General features: G+C 33.1%; 1 pseudogene; it reads left to right on the top strand.

Moving 5' to 3' along the window:
- Positions 1–2,020: 2,020 nt before the first annotated feature.
- Positions 2,021–3,185, top strand: LOC149528933 (uncharacterized; annotated as a pseudogene).
- The last annotated feature ends 3,524 nt before the right edge of the window (positions 3,186–6,709 follow it).

The raw sequence follows: 6,709 nt of genomic DNA on the forward strand, positions 1-6,709 counted from the left end.
AGCTGACATTGAAAGACACCTATGAGGTGAAATAAAATAAGAAGAGTAGAAAAGGAAAACATGTATCCAATGACAACAACACAGATGAAGAAGATGTGGAACAATTGGAAGCACTACTAGCTAAAAGATTTCACTGAGGAAAAGGTAAATTCAAAGGTAAGCTTCCTATAATTTTTTTTAATTGCAATGAAGTAGGTCATATTGCTGCAAGGTGTACATAGAAGAAGAACCACAAAGAAGGAAACAAGTATAAGAACAAAAGAGAAGATGATTGCAGAGATTACAAGGAAAAAGGAAAAAGATGCTACATTGTTGAAGAGGATTTTGATGAGAATGATGATGAGGTAGTCTATGTAGCCGTGAAGGATGAATTAAAAGAAGATGAGGCAATAACACTAGTAACTTGTGTGAACAAGAATGACAAGTGGATCATAGACAGTGGATGCTCACATCACATGACAAGAGAAAGAAGTAAGTTTATTACCTTTACCTAGTATGATGAAAATAGTGTTAGATTTGGTAATGGTGCCCCATGTCAAATCAAAGGAAAAGGTTCAACTAAACTTACAGAGAAAATTTCATGTGATAACACATATTATGTTGAAGGATTGAACTACAATTTTCTCAGTGTATCACAGCTAGGCAATGTAGGTTGCAAAGTAGAATTTGAAAACAAAACTACCAAAATCTATGATACTGATAGAAAATTGATAGGAAAAGGTGAACAAACTAGGAGTAATCTATTTTACATAGATGTGGAAGATGCAACCTATCTTATTGTTAAACTTGATGATGTGTGGTTATGGCATAAAAAGTTATGTCATGTTAACTTTGACAATCTAATTAGCATCAACAAATGGAAGAAAGTCAGAGGTTTGCCTAAGTTAAAGAAGCCTAAAAATACAATGTGCAAACAATGTCAACTAGGAAAGATGACTAAGTCTAGTTTCAAAAGCAAAACATACACTTCCAAAGAAGTAATAGAGCTAGTTCATACTAACTTGTGTGGTTTAATAAAAGTGCAAAACTATAATGCTATTTGTAGATGACTACTCTAGGATGATGACTACCAAGTTCTTGAAGCAAAAATTTAATGTATTTCAAATGTTTTAATGGTATTTGGCTAGAGTTGAGAAAGAAATAAGAAAGAGTTTCAAATGCCTGAGATCAAATAGAGGAGGAGAATTTACATCAAAAGAATTTGAGACATTTTGCAATGATAAAGGAATCAAGAGACAAACATCAGCACCAAAAACTCCCCCATAGAATGGTATTGCTGAGAGAAGAAATAGATCATTAATAGATTGTGCTAGAACATTGATGATGGAGAAAAATGTTGCTCTAAAGTATTGGAGAGAAGTTGTAAATACTGCTATTTAGACCTTGAATCGAGTACAAGTCAAGAAAGGTACAAATGCAACACCTTTTGAACTATGGTATGGGCACTCACCTAATGTAGAACATTTCAAAGTATTTGATTGTAAATGCTACATTCTTAAAGATACTAGAAATGGCAAGTTTGATGCAAAAAGTGATGAAGGCATATTCCTTGGATACTCTACTAGAAGTAAAGCATATAAGTGTTTGAATACTAACACTAACAAGATTGTGGAGAGTGCAAATGTAAATTTTGATGACCATGCAGAAGTCCAAGTTGATAAATCCAAGAAACCAAAAGATTATAGATCTTTTGTATACTTCTATGAAGAAAGGTTTATTGAAGATGATGAAACCAATCAAGTTGGGAATCAACAACAAATTTTAGTATTAACCCACTAGTACATTTGGGGGTCATTTTTGATCAAAGGCCATATTGGCCTATCATTTCATGTTTTTAAAAGTTTTTATCCCCATGTTGGTCAAAATTTTAACCAAACTAGGGTTTTATGCCGAAGTTGGTTGAAATTTTGACCAACGCAAGTTCATAACCAAAAAAATAGAGAATTTTTTTGGGAGAGCTTTTAGAAGTAAAATGTTTGAACACTAAATTTTTGAAGTGGTTGAGCGAGGAACAAAGATAATGCTTGAAGACGCTCGGTGTGGTTTTTTCTGCATTCACCCACTGAAACTTGCCCTCTGTACATTCACCTACCCTTTGTGAGTGTTCACTATTGCTGATCAGGGAATACATTTATAGCAGGCTACAGTTTAGGTATTTGTCATTCTGGACCAAGAATATATTTAGCAAGTTCCATTTTTTGTTTCTAGATTGATCTCCTTGCTCTTTTTTTTATGTATTTTCCTCATATCTTGTGTCAGTTGTTCATATTTTATGAGATAACTCGAGCAGACTGTAAGCAGATTGTGTGCTATTGCTTCATGATAAGATTTTAGTTCATGGTGCCCTTATGTTTGCTATTGCTACAGTTGGACATGTCATAAATATTATCATGATTTCATTTTTTGGTCATGGTCATGATCATGATCATAGTCATGGCCATAGTCATAATAAAGGGCATGATCATCATAATCAAAGGCATGATCATGTTGAGAAGGCTAAGCATGACCATAATCCTAAAGTTAAGTATGCTCATAAACATGCCCATAATCACAAAGATGTCAATGAATGTAGTGCTCATGAACATGGTCACCATCACCATGAAAAAATAGACCTGTCTGAACCTTTGCTTCATGATGTAGAAGGGGCTAAGCATTCGACTCATGATCGTAATGCCCATTCAGAGGGGGATAGTGTTACTTTGAATCATGATGTGGTAGGGAAAGAGAAAGATGGTCATTCAGGGTTCAATATAAATGTGTAGGGTGCATACCTTCATGTTTTGGGGGATTTGATTCAAAGCATTAGTGTCATAATTAGAGGAGTGATCATTTGGATATATGCCCAATTGCAAATTATTGATTTGATATGTACACTTTTCTTCTCATTAGTTGTACTAGGAACCACTATAAAGATGTTGAGAAGTGCACTGGAGGTTTTGATGGAGAGTACACCCCATGAGATAGATTCTAGGGAGCTCGAAGACGGGTTGTGTTCAATTCCTAGTGTTTTAATAGTGCATGAACTATATATTTAGGCCATTGTAGTTCGAACAGTCTTACTCACATTCCATGTGAGGATTTTGGTAGATGCAAATGCTGAAATGTTTCTTCATAGGGTAAAAGTCTATATTGAGAATGAGTACAAAATTAGTCATATCACCATGTAGATTGAGAGAGAGATTTGATAGACATTTATGTGTATGAATATCATCTTTTTATCTATAGTGGTTCCATATTTAATTGTGGTTCTTGTTTGCGTACTTTGGTTTTCCTCCAAGTTAGAACTTTCATTTGATTTGAAATTTAAAAGATGGGAAATGTGCCCTGCTACTAGGGAAATTTCAGTAGCTATTTGTATGATCATTTCATTGGAGTCTGTGTTTTCAATTCATATTTTTCTGTAACTTGAATATGTAGGCCATGCTTTGTTGGATATTGACACACAAGTAAGAAGTAGATGCAATTTAAAAACTCACTAAAAAGCACTATTGTATTGTGAACATGATTTTTGTAATGAATATGTTAATGCCACATGTTGCATTCTCCAGTTTTGAAGTTTATTTACATAAAGAACATATTTATACAATGCCTTATTTGTTACTAAGGTAGGACAAGATGTGATAATAGATTCTATATACTGTAAAACAACTATAGTTTCTAACTTGTCATCCATTCCTTTCATCTAAGGATTTTTCAATGTGAAGGTTACTGAATTGGCATGTTGTATTGCAAGCATTGGAGTTGAATTTCTAAATTCCCAATGCATTGGCAATAAGGTTGATTAGTTATTTTCTAACAACCATTTGCAAGAAAATAATGATGAATTATCTCACACTAATGAGAAACACTAATTTGAACCTTTGTGAACATTCAAATTCATTTAGTATATCTTCCAATCTTCTAAGAATTGAAGCTTGAATCAATGAGACATATCAAGTGCCAAGTTAACTAGAGTAGCTAAGATACTTATATGCATAGCATCTAAGACCCCAAGTTTAGATGTTTTAGAAGATAATGCAAGCAACCCACTTCACCTAATGGGAATGAAGAAGTGGGTATTCTTCTACCATATTGAAGGATCTAAAGTAGTTTTTCAACTTGTTGGAACCAAATGCAAGTGACTATTCTTTCGATTAAGACACAAATCTTGCAGTCCATGATATTAAGTTAAATGCTTTTAGAAAAAAAGATGCAAAAGTGTTTTTCTTTTGTAGTAATTTTTTTTAGGGAAAATAGCAGAGCAAATAAATAGATGAAAGGGTAAAATTGAGAAATAATAAAACATACAGTGCTAATAAGGAATAAATAGCAACAATATATAGAATATGCACAACCCTTGGAAGAAACTGGTTAACTTATTATTAATCAATCAACAATAGTTATCCATAGCTTTGTCACATTACATTGGCATCTTATCTACATGCAAATGATATATTGAATGTATAACAAGCAAAAATACCATTAACAGGTGCCAAAAACCAATTTGAAAGACCGTACTAGGCACCAACATCTAGAAGCTTCATTGAGTCAAACTTTTTAATAAAGGCTTTAACAACTAATATGCCACTCTAATGCATGTGGTTAATACCGATAGTTAACTAACAGACTACAACTACAATCGATAATTAACCGATAGACTATGACTACATCCAATATAGATAACTAACTAATAAAGTCATAATTTTACACCTGATAAAGTCAGAAAATTACATCTAATAATTTCATTTGCTTCACACATACATAGAAATTTCGTGGATAGTAGATATTGAATCCCTATTTCTCTATTAAGTCTAGATCATAAGTTTTTGCAGTTTATGATATTAGATAAAAATCTTTGGGAAATAAAGTTATATATAAGATTTTGCATCATAAGCACTCAAAGTCAATGAACTATTTTTTTAGGGCTTAGTCATTAAATGCTTATATATTATTTTTTGAAAGTGGTTAATACAATGAAAGTGTGATAGTGAATCAAAGCTCAATGATTCCTAGTGTTGACCAAGATGATTAATTGGTACTATTAAATGTTCAAGGATGGTGTGTAATCTATGAGGACTAACAATGAGTCAAGGTTTTGGAAATTTGCTTCACGTGATAGAATGTTATTACTTAGAGAGATAAAATAAGGTACAAAAGAGGTATTCAGCCATTCTTAAACATCACATATTAAGGGAAGAATTAAGTTTTGGAAAAAAAAAATCAACTTTGATTATTTAATACTTTTGGTCTAGGAATTAAGCTTAGTGTGTGATGTTTAAGTCATTGTGAGGTATTCTGGGATGAGAAGCAACTTAAGATTAGAGGAAGATGTCCTCTCTTCTTGCTACCAAAATTGACACCACTATCATCACCAAACCCTAGATAAATGTTTCCAAACCACTGATTTTAATCAAAATAAACATTAAGAAAACAAAGGCTTCTACAAACAAAGCTTATTCCAGTAGGAGAACAACCAAAACACTACACAATACCTTTCATTAAGCCTCCCGTGATATAGTCCACACTGCTCCTATCTGTATGCACAATCAAATTTCACAAAGTCATTTAATTTGCATACCCAACAAGAAATTAATTCAAAAAAACCTAGACATTATATTGACCAACAAAAGGCTTATAAAAAATATTTTAAAAAAACCCTTAAAGATCATACTCTTGTAGCTTTTACAAAGCTCTTTATGACACCATTCATTAATGGATGTCCCAAATTGAATAATGACTCCCCATTAAATTTTTTGATCTCATCAATAATTGATTTCCCATTCTTATCATTCATATTGATTATTCCCTATCTATTCAAACTGTCATGAAAACTCAAGCACAAAAGCCCTAATTTAAGTAGAATGTTTTCATCTACAAAATCTTTTCAAAATCCTATGATGCTCGAGAAAAGACTAGAAAGATAAAGTAGTTGGGTCAGAATAATGCTTTAACTATAATGAAAATCAACCTTTCATGGAGGGGACATGTATTTTGTACCTAAGAGACTTGGCTACGTGTTTAGTTATGCTCATCTATAACAAGCAGATGATCCTACCATGCCAAAGAAACACGGCTGCCCAAATTCACCACACTAAACTAGTCATTGTAATTCCACAACAAATTTTACCTTGGCTAGTAATTGTAGCTATGGATGGTACTTCACATTTGTGCAAAGCTTCGGCTACTTAGGTCTCATTTATTTGTAGGGATTCATAATGAAGCAAGTTGTAAATCCATGGAAAACATATGTTAAGCTTTCAGGTGTTCTTATGGGATCCCATGGACTAACCAAGGGTTCCCTCATTTTTCTCAACTATATTGCTCAGCTCATGTTCAAATCAACCAAGGTACTTTGCATTTACAGTTCTTTCTCTTCCTAATAGGCTACATGGACAGTCTATCACCACACCTGTTAAGTAGTCTTTGATTAGTAGTCAACCATAGGCATTTAGACTAGTTCTCATTCTCATTTGTGCTTTTTGATATGGGGAATTTTTATTAAGGGAAAACCGTTGGTTTACTTGGCACAACCAAAGGGCATGTATTCCATCAAATTCACTAAAGAAATACATTTAGCCTTGTCTATTATGTTATTACCACATTCACCAGTTGTTGTAAGTGGCCCATGCTTACTACTCAACAATAGGCACATAGAATTTTTTTGTTGATTTTGTAAGTTCTCTTTATGGGATAACTTATATGTCATGAGAAATGGATACATTTTTCTATC

This window comes from Cupressus sempervirens, chromosome 11 (genome assembly GCF_028749045.1).
Source record: "Cupressus sempervirens isolate cs-2001-9-10 chromosome 11, ASM2874904v1, whole genome shotgun sequence".
In the NCBI taxonomy this organism is placed as follows: Eukaryota; Viridiplantae; Streptophyta; class Pinopsida; order Cupressales; family Cupressaceae; genus Cupressus; species Cupressus sempervirens.